A 24779-nucleotide genomic window follows, 5' to 3' on the forward strand; every position below is an offset into this window, starting at 1 on the left:
AGCAACTATGCTTGTACTGCAGAGTGGCTTTGCCTTTACTAAACCCCAAACTAAATAATCATTTGGGGCAGGGATCCTCAAACTACGGCCCTCCAGCTGTTTTAGAACTACACATCCCATGAGGCCTTGTAATGCACTGACATTCACAGACATGACTAGGCATGATGGGAATTGTAGTTCCTGAACAACTGGAGGGCCGTAGTTTGAAGACCCATGATTTGGGGTGTACACAGCAGTGCTGGAGTGCAATTTGCTTAATGGGGACACTAGTTAGATTGACCTGTGTCCCCAAGAAATGACACTGGTAGGGTTTTAACCTCACTTCCTGTTCAGCTGTGTGACAGGAAGTGAAGCCAATTTTAAGAAAAGGGACACAAAGCTCAACACAAAAATAAAAAAACACAAAGCAGGGGTTCTAACACTCACTTGGCTTCCCTCAAACACCCACAATTTGAATAGGATTGCCTTGCGCTAGATTTAAGCACAGTGCTGTAAATCAGCACGTCAAGCCTGTCCACCAATAGCAAACCCCCCCCCACAGGCCATGTTTGCAGGTTTTCCTTCATCTTGCACATGTGCTTTAAAATACAGTCTGGACAGCAATTCTTGATAAGAGAAATCCCCAAAACATGTCCTGTCGGGGGTACTTGAGGGCTGAGGACCACTGCAGAATAAATAAAATACTTACCAGTTTTTGTCTTTAAAGTCATGGAGAATAAACATGGCAAACATTTCATGATTACACACCAGGAAAGAAGCTTAGACAAAAATCACACATAATTTGTTAGGCCCAAACCTAGTTCAGCTGCAGCTGTCAACATATGTAGCATGAAAAAGTAACAAAAGACAAACTTAACAATTTTAAAGTAATTTTTATTGGTCAACAAAACAAGGAAAGCAAAAAAAGACAAACAAACAAAAATACATTTCAAAATTCTAAATAACCATAGCTTTACACATTTTTCATAAAATAAGGCCACATAGACAAATACATCAAAGTGAACATCATTTAAAAATAAACCAAAACCATTGGCAAAATAAAACAAAACCCATGCAACAAACCACATTTGTGTTTAGCAACAGCATTTCTGCCAGCCTGCCCCTTCTGAGGGCAGCTGAGGACTGATCGATCCAAGCTTTTTATAACAGTGCTAGTAATGAAGCAATTGAAATCACATGAACAAATTGCAGTCTCTAGTTTGGGTGAGCTTGTAATTGGGCACACCTGCAATTAATCCAAACCACGCTCTATGAGCATCCAATGAGTGTTTTTCACCTTTTAAAAAGAAAGGATATTTTTTTTCTAAGTGTTTGAGCATGCTCAGTTCATCACACATGTAGGAAACAAGCTGCAATGGAATGAGAGCTTTTTTTTTTTGGTTTCCCCTGATCTGATGCTTTCCAGCCTGAAGGGGAGGTGTTAAAGACAGAAGTAAACACGCACATTTAATAATCTATTTGTGTGAAAAAAAAGGTTGCCAATTTTGTTTGGGAGCCACGTCGCACGACTGCGCAATTGTCAGTTAAAGCGACGCCGTGCCGAATCACAAAAACTTGCCCGGTCATTGACCAGAAATATGGTCCGGGCTCAAGTGGTTAAAAATTAACAAAACACAAAAGTGAGCCCAATTTTTGGGGATAATGTGAAAGATGATGTTACACTGAGTAAATAGATACCTTACATGTCACGCTTTACTATTGGAAACACTCCTGCAATGGGGCCAAAATGAATTCCGTGAATATCCCCTTAGGCAACCTTTTTCTTTTTTTTCCAGGTTACCAGTTTATAGTTACAAAGAAGGTCTAGTGGTAAAAGTATTGCTCTCGCTCTAACGCACGCGTCAATACCTCACATGTGTGGTTTGAACGATGTTTATATATGTGGGCGGGACTTGCGTAAGTCCCGCCCACATATGTAAAAATTATTTTTACTTTTTGCTATAATAAATATCCCCAAAAATATATATTCCAAAAACTAAAAAACCCCTCAGTTTAGGCCGATACGTATTCTACATCTTTTTGGTTCCAAAAAATCGCAAATAGCGTTTAGTGTTTGGTTTTTGCAAAAGTTATAGCGTCTACAAATTTTTTTTTTTTTGTTGTTTTAACTAGTTATTGGGGCGATCAGCGATTTTTATCGGTACTGCGACATTATGGCGGACACATCGAACACTTTTTTGGAACCATTGGCATTTTTCTAGCGATCAGTGCTGTAAAAAATGCATTGCTTACTCAAAAAATGCCACTGGCAGGGAAGGGGTTAACACTAGGTGCGAGGGAGGGGTTAAATATGTTCCCTGGGTGTGTTCTAACTGTAGGGGGGGGGACTGACATGTGTAAATGACAGATCGCTGTTCATAAAGGGGAACTCCAGACCCCCCCAAAAAAAAATAAGGTGGGTTCCCTCCAGGTGCATACCAGGCTCTTAGGCTTGGTCTGGAACATAAGGGGTTAAACCCGCGCAAAAAAAAATAGCGTGGGGGTCCCCCCCAAGATCCAAACCAAGCCCTTATCCCAGGCACGCAGTCTGGTCAGACAGGAATGGGGGTGGGGACGAGCGAGCGCCCCCCTCCCTCCTGAGCCATACCAGACCACATGCCCTCAACATGGGGGAGTGTGTGCTGTGGGGGAGGGGGGCACTGCCCCCCCACCCCAAAGCACTCTTGCCCCCATGTCGATAGGGACAAGAGCCTCTTCCCGACAACCCTGGCCGTTGGTTGTCGGGGTATGCGGGCGGAGAGCTTATCAGAATCTGAGAGACCCCTTTAATAAAGGGGTCCCCAGATTCCGGCCCCCCACCCTATGTGAATGAGTATGGGGTACATCGTACCTCTACCCATTCACATGGGGGAAATGTAAAGTAAAAAAAACACACCACACAGAATAAAATATTTTATTAATCTGCTCCGGAGCCCCCCCTTTCTTCTTTAGCTCTCTTAGAAGGGGGGGTTTCTTCTCTCCCGATCTTCCGCCGGGACCCTGGGCTTCGGTGATTTCTGCCGGGGGAGGGCGCCATCCCTCGGTCCTCTCCGGAGCCTTCCGCCGGATGCCCCCACCCCATTTAAGCTCTTTTTCATTAGGGAGGGGCATCCGGACTTCGGGGTCTTCTGCCGGGGGATGGCGCCTATCCCCCGGTCTTTCCGGTGCCTTCCGCCAGGGTTCCGGTCTTCCTGGTCTTCTGCCGGGGGTGCGCCAACTCCCCGGTCTTTTCTCTTCTGTCTTCTCTGCTCCCTCTTCTGCCTGGCTCCCCCGCGGAGCCAGGGCTTTCTTCCGTCTTCTTTCTTCTCTCTTCCTTCTTCTGCCTGTCTCCTCCGGGAGCCCAGGGCTTGTCTCCGCTGTCTTCTTCCTTCTCTTCCATTCGATGTTGACACGACGAGGTTCCGCGCTGACATGCCGTGTCAGCGGCGGGCATGGACTTATATAGGGTAATGCCACCATGTGACCTCAACCCATGTGACATCACATTCCCTGGGCATGATGGGAATGTGATGTCACATGGGTTGAGGTCACATGGTGGCATTGCCCTATATAAGTCCATGCCCGCTGCTCAGACGGCATTCCAGCGCCGGACCTCGTCGTGTCAACATCCAATGGAAGAGAAGCAAGAAGACAGCGGAGACAAGCCCTGGGCTCCCGGAGGAGACAGGCAGAAGAAGGAAGAGAGAAGAAAGAAGACGGAAGAAAGCCCTGGCTCCGCGGGGGAGCCAGGCAGAAGAGGGAGCAGAGAAGACAGAAGAGAAAAGACCGGGGAGTTGGCGCACCCCCGGCAGAAGACCAGGAAGACCGGAACCCTGGCGGAAGGCACCGGAAAGACCGGGGGATAGGCGCCATCCCCCGGCAGAAGACCCCGAAGTCCGGATGCCCCTCCCTAATGAAAAAGAGCTTAAATGGGGTGGGGGCATCCGGCGGAAGGCTCCGGAGAGGACTGAGGGATGGCGCCCTCCCCCGGCAGAAATCACCGAAGCCCAGGGTCCCGGCGGAAGATCGGGAGAGAAGAAACCCCCCCTTCTAAGAGAGCTAAAGAAGAAAGGGGGGGCTCCGGAGCAGATTAATAAAATATTTTATTCTGTGTGGTGTTTTTTTTACTTTACATTTCCCCCATGTGAATGGGTAGAGGTACGATGTACCCCATACTCATTCACATAGGGTGGGGGGCCGGCATCTGGGGGCCCCCTTATTAAAGGGAGCTCGCAGATTCCGATTAGCCCCGCCCGCATACCCCGACAACCAATGGCAAGGGTTGTCGGGAAGAGGCTCTTGTCCCTATCGACATGGGGGCAAGAGTGCTGTGGGGGGGCAGTGCCCCCCTCCCCCACAGCACACACTCCCCCATGTTGAGGGCATGCGGTCTGGTACGGCTCAGGAGGGGGGGGGGGCGCTCGCTCGTCCCCTCCCCCATTCCTGTCCGGGCCAGACTGCATGCTTGGGATGAGGGCTTGGTTTGGATCTGGGGGGGACCCCCGCGCCGAATCGGCGCGGGTTTAACCCCTCACGTTCCGGACCAAGCCTAAGAGCCCAATGTAGCCCTGAAGGGGGACCCGCGCCGATTTCAAGTTTGAAATTTGGCGCCGAGTTCCCCTTCAGGGCTGAAAACAGCTCGGAGATTCCCGTGCGCCGCGTCACGCAGCGCAATCACGGGTACGCCGCTTGGTATTTACCAAGATTTTCACGGCGTACTGACAAGGCGCACGGGAATCCCTGACTTTTCTCTCTGCGCATGCCCAGTATGCAAATGAACCTCCCGAGGTTCAGGCGCACTGTGCAAGCGTACGGGGATCTGTTTTCAAAAAACACTTTCCCTTTCAATTCGGCCCTCCAAACACTTTAAAACACATGTCACTTCACTTCCCCTGCATCCCCCCACCTCCCCCCCTAATAAACTCCCGCCCAAACCCCCGCAATTTACAGTTTAATGTGCCGTGCGCCAGGTCTGTACTGGTGCACAATGCACCCTCTCCTGGGCGCACGGAGCACATTAGTAACTAGGGAAATACACTGCACTAGCAGCGTATTTCTTTAGTAAATGGCCAAACGGCTGCTACTCCTGCTTTTACTCCATGAGTCATGGAGTAAAGGCTTGGTAAATCAGGCCCTATGAGTTGCAGAAAGTTTGACGAACGTTGGTCTATTTGGCCCAAATGCTTTTGCTGTATCGCCAAGTTGTTTTACTGTCATGACTTTTCTTTCTTTCTTTGAAATGTACGGATGTATATCGGAGGATGTGTATATCAATCTACCCTTTGTACTTTGTTACATTTTAAAAATATTCAATAAACATATTGAAAAAAATAATAAATAAATAAAGGGAGGCTCTCTGAGGACCCTGATGTAAGGGGGGGGGGGTTCTTGGGGAACACTGATGTAAGGATGGGGCTCTATGGGGACCCTGATCTAAAGGGGAGGCTCTCTTGGGGCCCTGATGTAAGGGGAGTCTCTCTGGGGACACTGATGTAAGTAGGGGGGCTCTCTGGGGACCCTGATGTATGGTTGGCTCTCTGGACCTTGATGTAAGGGGAGGCTCTCTGGGGACCCTGATGTAAGAAGAGAGGCTATCTGGGGACCTTGATGTAAGGAGGGGCTCTCTGGGGACCCCGATGTAAGGGGGGCTCTCTGGAGACCCTAATGTAAGGAGGGGCAATCTGGGGACCATAATGTGAGGGGGGCTCTCTGGGGACCCTGATGTAATGAGGGGGGCTCTGGGCACCCTAATGTAAGTAGGGAGGCTCTCTGGGGACCCTGATGTAAGGGGAGGCTCTCTGGGGACCCTGATGTAAGTAGGGAGGCTTTCTGGGCATCCTGATGTAAGGGGGGCTCTCTGGGACCATGATGTAATTAGGGGGGCTCTGGTGACCCTGATGTAAGTGGGGGATCTCTGGGGACCCTGAAGTAAGTGTGGGATCCACACTCAGTTATGTAACAATAATATATATATATACTGTGTGTATATATATATATATATATATATACACAATATATATATATATATATATATATATATATATATATATATATATATATATATATATATATATATATATATATATATATATGTATTAATACACACACACATATGTATATTATATACATGTGTATGCCCGCCCAAGTGTATGGCTTTCTTAACTTCATTGCTATGGGGGTCCTTGGTCAGCTCTGCAAGGGTTTTTCTCTTCAAAGTCATTTATGAACATAAGTGAAGCAAGGAGGAAGGGGGGTTTGAACACATCTGGAGTAAAGGGGGGGGGGGGAATGGCAGCTGAACAGCACTTCTTTGTCTCTTTTTCAATGCTGACTTGTAACTTTAAAACGTAATATCATATCTGATATAAACTCTTTAAGGAAAACAAACACTATTGTGATATATATTTTTCACACATGCATATATAGATAATGAATATGAAAACAATATAAAAATATAAAAGAAATTAAAAGAATATACAAAGAGAAAACATTTCAGTGGTTCTAATAAAAGAATTAGCTTAAAGCGGGGGTTCACCCAAAAAAAACATTTCTAACATTACATTAAGCTCCATTCCGACATTGACTGCGCACTGATCTTTTTTTTTTGCCGTACATACCGTTATATCTTTAATTTTCTCCCCCGGCTTCCGTGTAGTGAATCCTGAGGGAGTGGGCATTCCTATGCACAGGCTAATTGATTGAAGTATGACATAAGCTTCCCCCCAGCGCATACGGGCGCGTCACGAGTTGCCGAAAGAAGCCGGACTGCGAGTCGGCTCTATACCTGCGCACCGACGTTCGGCTTCTTTCGGCAACTCGTGACGCGGCCGTATGCGCCGGGGGGAAGCTTATGTCATACGTCAATTAATTAGCCTGTGCATAGGAACGCCCACTCCCGTGGGATTCACTACCCGGAAGCCGGGGGGGAGAATAAGGATATAACGATATGTACGTCAAAAAAAAAAAGATCAGCGTACAGTCAATGTCGGAATGGAGCTTAATGTAATGTTAGAATTTTTTTTGGGGGTGAACCCCCGTTTTAACACAAAATAGGAATTTTAGTATAATCCATCACAGTTTCTTGCACCAGGGCCCTGAAAATTCTAGTTACGCCTGCTGTCTATATGCCTACACTCCGGTGACATCTGCCTGTCATTACTTAGTGCACAGTTCCTGTTGGTGACAATGGCAGAACATACCTGTACAATGAACCATGGCCCTGTATAGTCTGCACTAGAAGCATGTGACAGGGTTACAATACAGGAGAGCAAATAGGAAGAAAGGATAAAGTACCATCAGCCCAAAACAGTCAGGAAGAACAAGAACATCCATGGTAATAGCAGGTATTAATAAAAGTTGTAGATTTTAAAGATGAAATGTACTTTTCAAATGATAGAATGTTATAAATTTATTGCGATTTTAATGGTTGGGTTATTTACAGTATACTTTAGGCTAACTGTATAGGTAGTGTACATAACCACAAACTCTCCATCTCAAATTGAGGACAAGATTGCTATTTTTACAGTTTCTGTTAGCTCATTAGCATAACAATCACAGTTTGGAAGATGCTGTAATACATACATATTATTATATTATTTCCTTCTCTGTAATTGCATACTGGGAAAAAGTACAATGAACAGCTTCAATTATACATCTTTTGCTCTGTGAATAACAAGTGGATTCCGATGTGAAAACACTCAAATTACAGCTTGACGAAAATTATTTAGCTGTTTGTTTCAATAACCTCTTCTTCATTTTAAATTAAGCTGCTCAGCAGTGTTCATGTCATCTCTGCTTTCCACTGTTATGTAGTTAGAATGCACTGCGTGTGTGTAAGAAGCATCATGTTCTGCTCTTTTCAAGGCTTAAGCTGGCCATACACCTGTGGGTTGAACGATAAACAATTTAACAGGTTCTGCCATCCACCGGCTGTCAAAATACTTAAACAGTGCTTGCATCTGACTGGGTGCAGGCACTGTTCAACAACAATTTTCCACTCAAATCCTTTTTTCAGTCGAAGACGTTGGACAAGTGGGTGCTTATAGGGTCACCTGCAGAGAAGATTTCTACAAGCTCATGAAGAACCATACACATTTTGTATGGCCAGGTTTAGACATCAGCTACCCAGTGATGCATGCTTGTTTGCAGGTGTTACTACAGTCACTATATTCTCATTTGTATTAATACTGGTATCAGTGGGCTTAATTTAATGCAATAGTGCATTGGCCAGAGGTGAGGTATTTTCCTGTTGTAAAGGTATAGGGGAGTTTTCTCTGGGGCATAGTCTCTTTTTGGTTCTATGGGAAAGGAGGGAAGACCACACATCCTACAATTTGAACACTAGTGGAGAGAAGAGTCCACCCATGATGGGACCTGGAACCAGAAAGTGTAGAGCTCCAACCATAAGTACAGCCTAAAGTGAAGCTGTACCTAAAAGGGGCCTACCACCTAGTGTCACTACCTGCTGTACCAGACACTATTCTGGTACAGAACCACCTAGTGGCAAAGTGGCTAACTGCACCTGCCTACATACTTTCCCCAAAATTATTGGAACCAGTTATTTGTTGACTTGAAGAATGTCCGGTTGCTGCACAGCTTAGTCTCTTCAAGTGTCTACTGTAAAGATTTGTTTGCTGGCTCATGTCCATGGTCTAGAATATTATTTTCCTGCATTAATCCAAGAGAACATTTTACTGGAACAACAGGAAATTTGCCAGTTGTGAAGTTATGGTTATGATCACTAAGACCCTAAGCACTCACCAATAGACCCAAAGCAATGGCAAGGGAATACATTTTGGGGAGGAATGGGGAATCAAAATATGAGGACCTACCTAAATTATACAGTAAATTTGCAACTAATCAGGCAGGCCCTTGCAATATATACAGTGCCTTGAAAAAGTATTCATACCCCTTGAAGTTTTCCATATTTTGTCATGTTACAACCAAAAATTGTAATGTATTTTATTAGGATTTTATACGACAGACCAACACAAAGTGGCACATAATTGTGAAGTGGAAGAAAAGTGATAAATGTTTTTAATTTTTTTTTTTTACAAATAAATATCTGAAAAGTGTGGTGTGCATTTGTATTCAGCCCCCTTTACTCTGATACACCTAACTAAAATCTAGTGCCACTGATTCCTTTCAGAAGTCACCTAATTAGTAAATAGAATCAACCCGTGTGTAATTCGATCTCAGTATAAATACAGCTGTTCAGTGAAAGACCTCAGAGGTTTGTTAGAGAATCCTAGTGAAAAAACAGCATCATGAAGGCCAAGGAACACACCAGACAGGTCAGGGATAAAGTTGTAGAAAAGTTTAAAGCAGGGTTAGGTTATAAAAAAAATATCCCAAGCTTTGAACAACTCACGGAGCACTGATCAATGCATCATTGGAAATGGAGAGAGTATGGCACAACTGCAAATCTAACAAGACATGGCCCTCCACCTAAACTGACAGGCCAGGCAAAGAGAGCATTAATCAAAGAAGCAGTCCATGGTAACTCTGGAGGAACTGCAGCAAACATGTGGAAGAAAGTGCTCTGGTCAGATGAGACCAAAATTGATCTTTTTGGCCTAAAAACACATTGGCCCGGATTCACAAAGCACTTACGCCGACGTACAACACATTATGCATGGCCGACGTACAGCACGTTACACATCCGTATGGCAACATGCCAGGGGCAGCCATGGTCATAGCACTACTGCGTCAACAGGCACGGAGGAGGGCACAGGAGAGGATATACCGAACGCGCATGAACCTCTTCGGCATGGGGGAATTGGAGGTGTACCACATCTTCAGATTCAGCCCTGATGCCATCCTGGAATTAGCCACAGCCCTGCATGATGAAATCACCAGCTAGACGGGACGCTCAAATGCAGTGCAGTCACTGGTCAAGGTACTGGCAACACTTCCTCGCCAGTGGATCTTTCCAACGTACAAGTGGAGTCATGTCTGGGATGTCACAATCCACCATGAGCAGATGCGTGCACCAGGTCGTCCCCGCAATCCTCACACGCATGTCCCACCACATCATCAAACTGACCCATGAGCACCTGCGGCAGAAGGTGCCAAACACCCCGGGGCCAGACACAACAGCTACATCTACCGTCAAAGCACTATCCCAATGGAATTCGAACAGAACATGTACAGGGACAGCTGGCTGCTTGGTGAGTGACATGGGTGTCAGGCATGACTGACCACCCCCATGATGCAGACACCACGAGGGGCACATGCACGGCTAACATCCTCCTGTCTTTACCCTTCCAGGTGACTCGGCATATGCACTTGGGCCCCATCTCCTGACTCCATACCGGAATCCCCAAACCAGAGGCGAGACAAGATACAATGCTGCACACATACGCACCCGTTCAGTGGTGGAGCGCAAATTTGGCATCCTGAAGTCCCGTTTTCGATGCTTGGATAAGTCCGGGGGGCCCTGTTGTATTCCCCAAACTTTGTGTGCCAGATCATCGGTGCATGTTGCGTGCTGCACAACTATGCCATGAGAAAGGGCCTGGAGATTGACATATGTGATGACCTGACCCCCGCACCACACAGTCCCCCCCTGCCCGAGGATACCCCGTCTGCTGAAGGAACAGCAGTCAGGATTTGCCTCATGGAACACATCTTTGCACGTTGAATTTCAGCAACACACACATTCATCATGGCACACGGACAATGCACGCATGCACACCACTGTGGTTCCTAGCTCACATACACCACATCCAGCTCACATTGGTTTAGCCCAAGTCCACCGCGCAGGACCTGGGAGCAGCAACGCCACCCTGAGGCCCCAATGATGTTGCTGTACATTCATACCACATCCACACGGTCGTGGCGATAACTTCTCCCTGACGATCCAAGGTGACCCCTGCCAGTTGACATGCAGTGCTGGAAGAAATGGCCTTGTGCCTGTCTGGACACATTGGCCACACACACATACACACACTCACACACCAGTCACACTGTAGCAATGTCATCACCGGGCAAACCCTGCCCCTGAAAACCGGTGTCCAGTCACCGTAGAGACTTCTGCACATGTTGCTGTGATATCAGTGAGGGTGACACACATGTCCTACGGTCTGGGTCTGTAAAAAGAAAAAAACATATTGGACCATGCCATTGTCTGCCATGGCAAGCCCTTACAAGTGCACTGCACATGCCTCTGTGCACATCACCAAAAATAAAGACCCTGAGCTGCACTCGTGGTGCCATTGTCCTTGGGACAGTCACTTTCCCTCCCGCGGTCCATGCCTCGTGCCCAGGGATCTACTCCGCAGGAGTCATGGTGATGACTCAGGTGGGGCGTCCCGTGGCGGTTCATCCACTGGGCTGTCGCTCCTGGATACAGATCTTGATGTTGCCTGCATCCCCTCCAAGGCAATGGCAATTCAGGTCAGCACGCCATATGTTTCCGCTTGCATTTGCCTCTGACTGGCATTGTGTTGGCGCTGCAGGCGCCTGTTATGGCATCCCTCAAACTGGATGGTGGCAGTGTTGGCCTGCACGATTCCGCCTAGGTTCCTAACCTCGGTCACGATCCCTGCTGCTGTTGCTTGCAGTTGCTCAATGGACTTGGTGTTGCGTTGCTGGGTCACCTGCATGTCCATGGCTGATCCATGGTCCTCAGATGTTGCGGGACCCCCTGCTACCATTTTCTGAAACATGGCATCCAGGGTATGTGACTGGTGACACGGGCATGTGGCCATGGCTGCACAGTTAGCATTGACCTCCTGCATGCAGTCACAGATGCCTTTGTGTGTTCGGCCTGCTGTTTGAGGCACTGCTGCATTGTGGCTGCGGTGCCCTGCACAGCCAGTGTGTACTCAGTCTGTGCCTTCTCCGAGGACCCGACAAAGGAGGCTTCACTGTCACCCACACGGTGGAGGTCGATGCCAATGTCTGCCATGTGCTGTGTCTGGCGGGCCTGTTCCCTCTCGAGCCCTTCTTGGACTTATCCGGTTCCAGCCCTGTTCTTGCTCAGGGCCTTCCTGGGAGGTACAGTCGGTTGCGTCCCTCTGGCCAGTGTGTCCCTTGAAGGTGGCCCTCGGGCCATCATTTGCATGGGGTCACGCCCACTTCCACCTACGCCGGCGTGCGTCTTCGAACCCCACGCCATGCTGGTGCAGCGTTGGGCGCACTAGCTTGCTGAATGCCATGCTTGCTTCGACGCGCTACGTTGGCGTGCCGTGCCGTGTGTGCGCCATGGCGGCGTAGTGTGCGCCTTGCTCTCTGTGAATCTGGGCCTATGTGTGGCGGGAAGGCTAACACTGCACATCACCCTGAAACATAGTGGTTGCAGCATCATGTAGTGGGGATGCTTTTCTTCAGCAGGGACATGGAAGCTAGTCAGAGATGATGGGAAGATAGATGGAGCCAAATGCAGGGCAATCTTAGAAGAAAACCTGTTATAGTCTGCAAAATATTTGAGACTGGGATGGAGATTCACCTTCCAGCAGGACAACGACCCTAAACATACAGCCAGATCTACAATGGAATGGTTTAGATCAAAGCATATTCATGTGTTAGAATGGCTTAGTCAAAGTTCAGACCTACTGTAAATCCAATTGAGAATCTGTGGCAAGACTTCAAATTGCTGTTCACAGACACTCTCCATCCAAACTTACAGAGCTTGAGCTATTTTGCAAAGAAGAATGGGCAATTATTTCACTCTCTATATGTGCAAAGCTGGTAGAGACATCCCCAAAAAGACTTGCAGATGTAATTTCAGCAAAAAGTGGTTCTACAAAGTATTGACTCAGGGGGCTGAATACAAATGCATGGCACACTTTTCACATATTTATTTGTAAAACATTTTGAAAACAATTTATATTTTTCTTTCCACTTCACAATTATGTGCCATTTTGTGATGGTCTGTGACATAAAATCCCAATAAAACAAAATTATGTTTTTGGTTGTAACATGACAAAATTTGTAAAATTTCATGGGGTGTGAATACTTTTCCAAGGCACTGTACTTGATGCACAAACACACTCACGTGTGTGATGAGATTTAGATGCAGTGTTTGCACGATACAGGTTTGTCTAGTTGGTGCAACCAGACAACCATAACAACAATATTAATTTACCTGTAAAGCCCTGTACACACGATCGGATATCTGATGGAATCTAATCCGATGGATTTTTTCGTCGGATATCCGATGAAGATGATTTTCATCAGTCTTGCCTACACACCATCGGTCAAAAATCCGACCGTGCCAAAACGCGGTGACGTAAAACACTACGATGTGCTGAGAAAAATGAAGTTCAATGCTTCCGAACATGCATCGACTTGATTCTGAGCATGCATGGATTTTGACCGATGGACTTCCACACAGACGATCGTTTTTTTCTATCAGTTTTTTATCCATAGGACAAATTTAAAATATGTTTTATTTTTTTTCACCAATGGAAAACAAACCGATGGGGCCCACACACGATCGGTTTGTCCAATGAAAACAGTCCATCGGTCTGTTTTCATCGGACAAACCGATCGTGTGTACAGGGCTTAAGAATCTGCTTTCTAAAAAACAAAAAATACAAACAAATAAATAAAAAAATAAAATAAGGTTATCAAAACTACATATTGCCTTTTTATTTTATTTTGGCACTTATGTTGGAGAACCAGCAAATGTTACTGTAAATATTCTATAAAACACCCTTTGCAATTTCAGTAAAGAAAATGTAAGCTTATGGAAAGGTTTAAAATAAATAATGAAGGGCAAAGAAGAAGCTTTTTATGTGCTTATATATTATGTTTATTATACTGCACAAACACAGGGCTGTAAATGTGCACATTACAGTTTGTCTTGAGGATGCAGTTGCCCTTTCAACTCAGCCTGGAATTCTGAGCAACTCTAAGTCCATTTCCCTCTCCTCCACTTACTGGATCTGCATTGATTTGCAATAAATAGTGTATGAGCAGCTGGAAGTGGACTGCTTACATAAGCTCCTGCTACAGTTGTTTTTGTGGCACCACAAGTCAGCAAGTGCTTGATTGATGTCATCTTTTCTCAGTGCACTAAACTGAATCATAGAACATTCAACCTATGTTTTATAACCTTAATTTCCTATACTGCTGTTGCAGAAATGTTATCGGTAGACATATTGTTTAATATTTACACTGCACTGGTAGCATAAAATCCAAGCCTTTATAAGAGGTTTTTATATAATTGCCATCTAATGGAATTGGAGATAAGCAATGAAATATCTGTCAGACAGGACTATTCATTATGGATACCATTTACCATACCATTTACTTGGCACATGGCTGTGACATCTTGTCATTGTAAGTTACAGTAAATCTAACTGCTTGACTATCTATCTATCTATCTATCTATCTATCTATCTATCTATCTATCTATCTATCTATCTATCTATCTATCTATCTATCTATCTATCTATCTATCTGTCTGTCTGTCTGTCTGTCTGTCTGTCTAGTGTATCTATATTCTGACTGTAAAAATTCCTATTGCTATATTATAAACAATTGCTATTTTGTTTTAACCTGAATGTGTTTTTTTAACACACCTATGCTTTTTTAACAAATACATTTGCAAGAAAAAATATGTGAACCCTTTTAGAATGATTATTATTATTACCATTGTTATATTATTATACATTAGTGATGTCATGTACTTTTAGTCCATATCATTTTCATTGAGCATCAGTCATCTTTTTTTATCTGGAATTTTTTTTTTCTTTTTACAACTGATTGCTATAAGCATATATGTGTTAAAAAAGCATATACAGTTGCAAGAAAAAGTATGTGAACCCTTTTGGAATGATATGGATTTCTGCACAAATTGGTCATAAAATGTGATCTGATCTTCATCTAAGTCACAACAATAGACAATCACAGTCTGCCTAAACTAATAACACACACAAATAAATGTTGCCATGTTTTTATTGAACACACCATGTAAACATTCACAGTGTAGGTGGAAAAAGTATGTGAACCCCTAGACCAATGACATCTCCAAGAGATAATTGGAGTGAGGTGAAAGCCAACTGGAGTCAAATCAATGAGATGAGATTGGAGGTGTTGGTTACAGCTGCCATGCCCTATAAAAAAACACACACCAGTTCTGGGTTTGCATTTCACAAGAAGCATTGCCTGATGTGAATGATGCCTCGCACAAAAGAGCTCTCAGAAGACCTATGATTTAGAATTGTTGACTTGCATAAAGCTGGAAAGGGTTATAAAAGTATCTCAAAAAGCCTTGCTGTTCATCAGTCCACTGTAAGACATATTGTCTATAAATTGAGAAAGTTCAGCACTGCCGCTACTCTCCCTAGGAGTGGCCGTCCTGTAAAGATGACTGCAAGAGCACAGCGCAGACTGCTCAATGAGGTGAAGAAGAATCCTAGAGTGTCAGCTAAAGACTTACAAAAGTCTCTGGCATATGCTAACATCCCTGTTAGTGAATCTACGATACGTAAAACACTAAAACAAGAATGGATTTCATGGGAGGATACCACAGAGGAATCCACTACTGTCCAAAAAAACATTGCTGCATGTTTACAGTTTGCACAAGAGCACCTGGATGTTCCACAGCAGTACTGGCAAAATATTCTGAGGACAGATGAAACCAAAGGTTTAGTTGTTTGGAAGAAACACACAACACTATGTGTGGAGAAAAAGTGGCACAGCACACCAACATCAAAACCTCATCCCAACTGTGAAGTATGGTGGTGGGGGCATCATGGTTTGGGGCTGCTTTGCTGCATCAGTGCCTGGACGGTTTGCTATCTTCAAATGAAAAATTAATTTCCAAGTTTATGAAGACATTTTGCAGGAGAACTTAAGGCCATCTGTCTACCAGCTGAAGCTCAACAGAAGATGGGTGTTGCAACAGGACAACGACCCAAAGCATAGAAGTAAATCAGCAACAGAATGGCTTAAACAGAAGAAAATATACCTTCTGGAGTGGCCCAGTTAGAGTTCTGACATCAATCCGATTGAGATGCTGTGGCATGACCTCAAGAAAGCGATTCACACCAGACATACCAAGAATATTGCTGAACTGAAACAGTTCTGTAAAGAGGAATGGTCAATAATTACTCCTGACCGTTATGCACGTCTGATCTGCAACTACAGAAAACGTTTGGTTGAAGTTATTGCTGCCAAAGGAGGTTCAACCAGTTATTAAATCCAATGGTTCACATACTTTTTTCCACCTGCACTGTGAATGTTTACATGGTGTGTTAAATAAAAACATGATAACATTTAATTCTTTGTGTGTTATTAGTTTAAGCAGACTGTGATTGTCTATTGTTGTGACTTAGATGAAGATCAGATCACATTTTATGACCAATTTGTGCAGAAATCCATATCATTCCAAAAGGGTTCACATACTTTGTCTTGCAACTGTATATGCTTTTTTTTAACACATATATGCACATATATATAGCAATCAGTTGTAAAAAAAAAATATATTTTTCCAGATAAAAAAGATGACTGATGCTCAATGAAAATGATATGTACTAAAAGTACATGACATCACTAATGTATAATAATATAACAATGGTAATAATAATAACAATAATAACAGTAATAATATTGATTTCTTAACAAATGAGCACAATGCTTTTCACAGTTTTGTATTCTTCCAGCAATGCACGCCTTTGCAGTATGTAATTTATAAACTTAGCAAAATAATTGTTGCTCTGTCAAAATGATATGACTCACTTAATAGAAATGCTAAAAATACCACACTATCACAAATAATAATAATAATTATTATTATTATTTCTTTACAAATGAGCACAGCACTTTTCACCGTTTTGTATTCTTCCAGCAATAACTGCCTTTGCAGCTTTATGTATTTGTTTGCATACGATCTCAGAGATACAGTACAAAGGAAAATAAAGATGCAAGGTGCTGCATTTGCAGGTCTATAAGTGGACAGATATTGTAGATAAATAATACCCACCAGCTGTCACTGACTGCAGATCACACACTCGTTTGAGGACTGAATGGAGAATTACCTTCACTCAGGGCCACCAGCACAGAATATATAATTTCTACTGTCCCAGTACATTTCTCCTTTGATTTAACTGCATCCTGCCCACAATTGGTGAATGCTGTTTCCCTGCACAATGGCCCATGCTGATGGAATTTTAATTTATGTTTCCCTTTTGACAGCGAGCATCAGTCACTGTGAGCATCTGCTGGCTGTCATACCATGCTGTCACTGACAACTCCAGTCCTTGATTATGATCAGAAAACAAGCAGCATAGTTCCTGATCATGTGATCACTATACCAGCTATGACAGTGATCACATGCAACACCTGCAAGCTAGTGGTTAATTTACAAAATAGAGCATCAGCCTGCAGATGCCACTGAAACCTGAAGATGGCAGTGTACCTCAGTTTAATACTGCAATTGTCAGATACAATTAAAGTATTATTTAGAAAATAAATACATTTAAAATAGAAATGTGGCAGTATAATAAAAAGCAGTGCAGTGTTTTTAATAAAACAGTGTACCACATAATCTCCTTTTTTATAACTTAGGCAGGCAAGTTATAATTAACCGATGCATGCTATCTCTGCTAAGTTTTGCTTTCATTATCTTTGGTCACAAAAAGATAAAGGCTTATTAAGGCAGCATGGTTGGTTGTGGAAGAGGTAGTTGTGTCACATTCAGCATCTTAAAATATCTCTTTTACAGAAGCCATCTGCTTTACATACAGGGGGCACTTTAGCTACTATACTTAGGTAATGATGTTATTTGTTGAATTTACATAAGAGAGAAGTGCACTGAAGATCTGGGCATGTGCATATTTGGTCACTTGGATATCTGTCACTCTTTTTTTATGTGGATTTTATATGCATAGTTTGAATTTTAGTTTTATTTCTCATGCATTGTAAATGCTAATGATGTTATTTGTTGTATTTGCATAGGAGAGAAATGCAATGAAATATCTGGTCATGTGGATATTTGGTCACGTGGATATCTGTTACGCTTTTCTTATTTGGACTTTATACTGTATGTACAGTTTAACTTTTAATCACCTCCCATCCGCTCTATAGCCAAATAATGGCTAGACATTGCCAGGAAGGCATCTATTGACATCCTCATGAGAACACGCTTCCTGCGCGCCCCCTCTGGGGCACAGTGGGGAGAATCTATGTCCCTTAAACACAGCAAATTACAGATCTTGGTAAATGGCCAAGCACAGGTTGACAGCTCTCCTTCCCTCACACAGAGACCGAGTGTAAAGGAAAGTAGAGAGAGAGAGAGCTCTGTGCTGACAGTGAGTTCCTATTATTCTTCAGTGCTTTATTATGCCCATCAGTGTCACAATGTGCCAGGGGTGGACTGACAACCCATGGGGCCTCCGGGCAATAGAAGATTATGGGGCCCCTGGTCTTACAGATGGCCACCATGCCAGGAGGCAGTGCAGAGGCAGGGCAGCTAAAATCTCAGGATTTTCACATCAAAAGCATGTCGGTTTAAGACATAGCAGGGACAGATTTTTACATACTGTCCCTGGTTTTATTGAGCCTGGCAACCCTGATGGGGCCCCCTAGTGTCATGGGGCCCTCGGGCAGTGCCCGAAAGTCCCAATGGTCAGTCCGCCCCTGCATAGTGCCCATCAGTATCACAAAGTGCCCATCAGTGTCACACAGTGCCCACCAGGACTGCCACATCCCTGCTGCCTCATCGGTGCATTAACAGTGCTGCTTATCAGTGCCCACCAGTGCAGCTTATCAGTGCTGCCTCATCAGCGCATATCAGTGCACATTAGTGCACATCAGTGCAGCTGATCAGTGCTACCTCTTCAGTGGAGCTTATCAGTTCACATCAGTGCCTCTTATTAGTGCTGCCTCTTCAGTGGAGCCTCATCAGCACACATCAGTGTCATCTCATCAGTTGACATCAGTGTAGCTTGTCAGTGCAGCCCTATCAGTACAGCCCCATCAGTGCAGTGCATTAGTGCACATCAGTGCAGCCTCATCAGCACCCATTAGCGCAACATCATCAGTTCATATCAGTGCACATCAGTTTGGTCTGATCAGTGCCTATAAGTGCACATCAGTGCAGCCTCATCAGCACCCACCAGTGCAGCCTCATCAGCACCCATCAGTGCAGTCTAATTAGCATCCATCAGTGCAGCCTCACCAGCACCCATCAGTGCAACCACATCAGCACCCATTAGTGCAAGCTCATCAACGCCCATCATTGCAATCTTGTCAGCGTCCATCAGTGCAGTCTGAATAGTTCACCTCCGTGCATCCTCATCAGTGCACATCAATATATACGCCGGCGTAATTTCTTTGTGGATCTACCCCTTTGTCTGTTCGTATTTTCATTTGTATGTTCGTATTTTCATTTGTGCGTTTTGTAAATCCATTTCTTTGTCTGTTCGTAAATTTGTGTACTTGTATCGTTCTTTCGAATGGGCACTGGGCAGTGTAGTTAGTGAGTTATTACTTAATATCTTAGCCAATCAGCTTATCTCTTTTGTGCTGAGTCACATTGTATACTGTAAAGCCTAGTACACACGATCAGACTTCAAACAAACTTTTCCGTGGATTTTTGTCTGAAGGGAGTTGGCTGGACTTTTGAAACCAAAAAAGTTTGTCCGATATAGCGCACACACAATCAGATTTTTTGGGAAACGCTCATTTTGACATTTGTTGGCAAAAAGTCTGACTGTGTGTACGGGGCTTAAGAGAAAGTATATCTTAATATGGATTAGCCGCGTGTTGCTATGTATTTACAAAAGTCCAAAATGATGAATCCATTAAACGAAAATTATTATCTAACAAAATTCGGAATTTCGAATCAACAAAAATAAATTAGACAGAATTACGAACCATTCAGTATAAACGAAAATAAAACTATTACGAAAATACGAACGGGTCCAAATAGGAAAACTTGCGTCTTACGAAATACGAACGCGTCCGAATAGGAAAACTTGAGTCTTACGAAATTACAAATCTTTACGAATCTACGGAACGAGACAAAACGGAACAAAAAATACGAATTTTTTTGTTGTGCACATGTCTACTTTTGTTTACCCTTAACATGTGTAATTAGATGTGTAATTAATGTCTCTAGAACACCTGACGGTGTTCCTTGGATGTTGGCCCTCTCTATGTGGCTAGGCTGTGAACAAGTCTCACACATGTGGTATCACCATACTAAGGAGGTGTAGCAAAATGTATTTTGGGGTGAAATATTTGGTATGTACATGCTATGTGTTGGAAATATCTTATAAATAGACAACTTTGTGTAAAAAAAAAAATCATTTTCTTTACACACTTTCTGAAAACTTGTGGGGAAAAAAATGACGTTCAAAAGACTCAATATGCCTCATAAAATATATGTTGGAGTGTTTGCTTCTTAAAATGGGGGAAATTTGAGAATAATTCCATTGTTCTGGTGCTCCAGGGCTTTCAAATTTGTAACAGATAGTCAAGAAATTTGATGTGTAATTTATGTTTCTAGAATACCTGACGGTGCTCCTTGCATGTTGGGCCTCTGTATGTGGTCAGGCTGTGAAAAAGCCTCACACATGTGGTATTGCCATACTCAGGAGGAGTAGCAGAATGTGTTTTGGTGTGTAGTTGCAAGCATGCATATGCTGTGTGTGAGAAATAACCCATTAAAATGACAATGTTGTGATTTTCTTTCTTTTCATTTTTCAAACAATTGTAGGAAAAAAATACAACTTCAAAAAACTTGCCATGCCTCTTACTAAATAAGTTGAAATGTCTGCTTTCAAAAAAGGGGTTCATTTGGAGGGTAATTGTACTTTCCTGGCTTGTTAGGCACACCTATGCATTTTAGTGCTTTTTGCATTGTGCTTATTTGTTGAATGGACTGTAGTGCAAATCTGCAAAATGCAAAAAGCACTAAAACTGCATAGGTGTGAATCCAGCCTTATGCCCTGCACACATGATCTGAATTTCCGATGGGATAAAATCCGATGGAATTTTCCGTTGGAATTCCTTTCAAGCTGTCTTGCATACACACTGTCAGACCAAATTCCGACCGTCCAAAACACGGTGACGTACAACACTACGACGAGCCGAGAAAAATGAAGTTCAATGCTTCCGAGCATGCGTCGACTTGATTCTGAGCATGCATGTTTTTTTTCTCCATTGGAGTTCCACATAGACGATCGGAATTTCCATTGAAAAAATAAATAAAACATGTTCTATTTCTAAACTCCGAAGAAGAAAAGTCTGATGGGGCCCACACACGGTCGGAATGTACGATGAAAAAATTCCGTCTGACGTTTTTCATCGAAAATTTCGATCGTGTGTACAAGGCATTAGTGTTTTAAGAAATAATATAGGCTGTCAGTACATCAGGCGTGATTGAAATGTGAAAATATTGTATTTTGTTTGCGCAAGTCGTCCGTGAATGGGACTGGACGTAATTTACGTCCACGTCAAAACAATGACGTCCTTGCGACGTCATTTAGCGCAATGCACGACAGGAAATTTAGGGACGGCGCATGCGCAGTTCGTTCGGCGTGGGGACGCGCTTCATTTAAATGAAACACGCCCCCCTACTCGCCGATTTGAATCACGCGCCGTTACGCCGCGAGAGATACACTACGCCGCCGTAACTTACGGCGCAAATTATTTGTGGATTCAAAGATTAAAAAAGTAAGTTACAGCGGCATAGCATATCTCACATACGCTGCGCCCATGCAATTGTACGAGGATCTGCCCCATTATTTGTATTATTTGTTGCATTCACATTTTTATTTACTTTTGGATATAATTCTAGCGCTACACTTTCTACACTTATGTATAGGTAGGACTTAACATTGCCTCTCTAAACAAATGCTAACACCTTAAAAACTGAAAATATAAAGATATTGGGTAATTTTATACCTTTTGAACCATCCTGCATTTTTTTTCCAGAAACACGGGTGCACTTTAATCTGCTTATGATTGCATGACTGAAATGACATATAAAATACAAATAGCTGGTATATCTAAATGTCCTGTATCAAAGCAAAGAAAATATGCTATATATCCAGTGTTTTCATTTTTACAGTTTCACTAATATCTTAATTTTGAAGTTGGGTCTCTACAAATGACTTCTGTATGGTAAGTTTCTACATAAATGCAGCAATCTCATTAGTTTCTTCTTAAACACTCCAGTATCATAGTAGGCTTTCAGTTCCCAGGCAGCCATGCACATTATTGGATTTGACACACGCACTGGTAATTTAATAAAGACAACATTTTATGCTAGAATATGCAGGCACTTTTTCTGGCACAATGCAACACCGTTCTGCAGGGAAAATGTTAGCACAAGTGTAATTTCACAGTGTAGAAAATAGCTGCAGACATAATGAAAATGACATGCTAAAAAAAAACAAAAAAAAAAAAACACAAACACCACTTACACAGTGAGGTTCTTTAGGTGTCACAAGGAGACTATCATAAATCATTCTGCTGCTTTTTGAATTTATTCCATAACCTTATACTACAAATAAACTTAAAGACAACATTTTTATATACTGTATTGCAGCTAACAAAACCTTAAATGTGATGGATTTGTTTTCTTGTTTAGGCTTTTTCCCTTTATTTTTGCCTTGAGAGATGACCCCATTAACACACTTCCTGTGTGTCTCCACTTCTGGAGAAAAGAGCAAAGGAGACACTTTTAGAGAGCAGCATTGCCGATCTGGGTAAATACACTAGCAGAATTAGATGGACTTAAATAACTATATCATATATTTTTTTTTTTGGGGGGGGGGGGGGAAATGTTTTACATAACTGAATAAAAGCTGACCTTTTTAAATACCCCTGTCAGTGTTAAATTGTTTATCTCATCCCTCTAAGGCCCTGTACACACCATCGGACAAAACCGATGAAAACGGACTGAAGTTCAGTTTCATCGGTCCAAACCGACCGTGTGTGGGCCCCATCGGTCAGTTATCCTTCGGTCCAAAACTTTAGAACTTGCTTTAAAATCGAACCGATGAACGCCTAACCGATAGGTCAAAACCGATGGTTAGTATGCAAAAGCATCGGTTTGTATACTAGTATGCAAAAGTATACAGGTTTAGGACACACCCCTTACCATGCCCCCTTAAAGGAGAAATGTACAAAAAAACAAGATTGGTTAAACCCACAAGTGATTTTTTTTACCACTGCTATTCCTTTATATTGGCTTTTATAATTTACAAATGCAGCAATTTAGAAATCGGATGAAAGGTTTAGCACCGCAAAACACCTTTTGATAGATTTGATAGATAAAAAGTGCATTTTATATACATCTACATAGATCAGACCAAAATGAGAGACAGATGAGGGACAGTCCCTCGAAATCAGGGACAGTTGGGAGCTATGGGTACGTCCCCTTTAATTTTGCTGCTAGCTGGCACACGCGCACCCGACGCATACTCCGTGACCATGTCCGCGATGTTCGCCGGCGGACCCCCGTTTGTGACATGGAGAGGCAGAACGGGGAGATGTAAACAAGACATTTTCCTGTTCTGCCTAGTGACATGACAGGGATCTACTGCTCCCTGTCATCGGGAGCAGTGATCTCTGTCCTGTCAGTGGTAGCCCACCCCCCACAGTTAGAATCACTCCCTAGGACACACTTAACCCCATGATCACCCCCTAGTGTTTAACAACTTCCCTGCCAGTGTCATTTACACAGTAATCAGTGCATTTTTATAGCACTGATCGCTGCATAAATGACAATGGTCCCAAAATAGTGTCAAAAGTGTCCGATGTACCTTCTATAATGTCGCAGTCAAGATAGAAATCACAGATCGACACCATTACTAGTAAAAAAAAATAAAAACTAAGAAAAATTTATTGCCTATTTTATAGACGCTATAACTTTTGCGCAAACCAGACAATATATGCATATTGCGATTTTTTTCACCAAAAATATGTAGAAAAATACATATCGGCCTAAACTGAGGAAATTTTTTTTTTTATATTTTGGGGGGTTATTTATTATAGTAAAAAGTAAAAAATGTTGCTTTTTTTTTCAAAATTGTCGCTTTTCTTTTGTTTATAGCGCAATTGTCAGTTAAAGCGACGCAGTGCCGTATCGCAAAAAGTGCTCTGGTCAGGAAGGGGGTAAATTCTTCCGGGGCTGAATGCTTAATACTGCTTTACCTTATGAGAAGGTATTTTTATGGGCGGGAGGGAGGTATGCATGTTCTTTCACCAGTGCTCTAACTGCTAACCTTCTGTCTTTGTTGGAAAGAAGATAAATATTACGTCTTACGTAACTTTCAATTGGATTAAACGTTATAACAGTTAAAGCGGTAGTAAAGCCAGCTTGGTCATTTTTACCTAGAGGTAAGCCTATAATAAGGCTTATCTCTAAGTAAAATAATATCTCCTAAACGTATACCGTTCATAAGATTTCTCCTTGGGTGCAGCCAGTGACATCACTGAAGCGTGTGCTCTGAAGGTGCGGCATACCTTTCTGGAACTTTAGAGCTTCGTGTCGGAACCAAAGGTTTCAGGCACGCATGCGCCAAAGTGACGTCATCGCGGCTCCGGCCAATCACATACCCGGAGCGTGCAAACCCGGAAAAAAAGACTGGGGAAACATGTCAGCTGTCTTTGCTGTAACAGTACAGCGCTGGAGGGCTATGTTCCAAGCCGAGTATTTTATGTGATGCATACTAGCACATTGTGCCTTTGCCTTGTAGGTCTATTTTTTTTTTTTTTTTACAAAAAATTATGTCTGTCCCAGTTCCACTATTTATTGCTCTCCCCACCTTTTGTTCTATTTTTATCTGGTAATTCAGCCAGCAAGTCTTTTGTTTTTCACAGCACAGGCTCTCCAGCAGAATGTATCCGTTTAC

This window comes from Rana temporaria, chromosome 2 (genome assembly GCF_905171775.1).
Source record: "Rana temporaria chromosome 2, aRanTem1.1, whole genome shotgun sequence".
Classification (NCBI taxonomy): domain Eukaryota; kingdom Metazoa; phylum Chordata; class Amphibia; order Anura; family Ranidae; genus Rana; species Rana temporaria.